We start from the raw sequence: 402 nt of genomic DNA on the forward strand, positions 1-402 counted from the left end.
TATAAAAAATTAATTAAGAATTTGATAAAATTATATTAACGATTTTGTTAGATAAATAATAACTTTTTTTAAACAATGTGAATAATAGGCTCTAGAATTGATCCAATAAACTCCATCTCCAAATTACTTCCTAAACCTTAACATTAGATAACCATCCGCACACCTAAGGAATTGAATATCCAACCATTGTTAACTATACATGAATAAATCGAATAAAAAAAATAACCATAGTTGTCAGAACCGAATCGGTGATCGAACCGATAAAATTATTAGGTTACTGAATTACTGGTTCAACCGGTAGATCACTGATCAAACCGGTTAATCCGGTATAATTAAATAATTATATAAAATTTAATTATTTTTTCTTTATTATAAGTACATTTATTTTGTTTTTATAAATAA

The sequence above is a fragment of the Arachis ipaensis genome, chromosome B01 (assembly GCF_000816755.2).
Source record: "Arachis ipaensis cultivar K30076 chromosome B01, Araip1.1, whole genome shotgun sequence".
Lineage (NCBI taxonomy): Eukaryota > Viridiplantae > Streptophyta > Magnoliopsida > Fabales > Fabaceae > Arachis > Arachis ipaensis.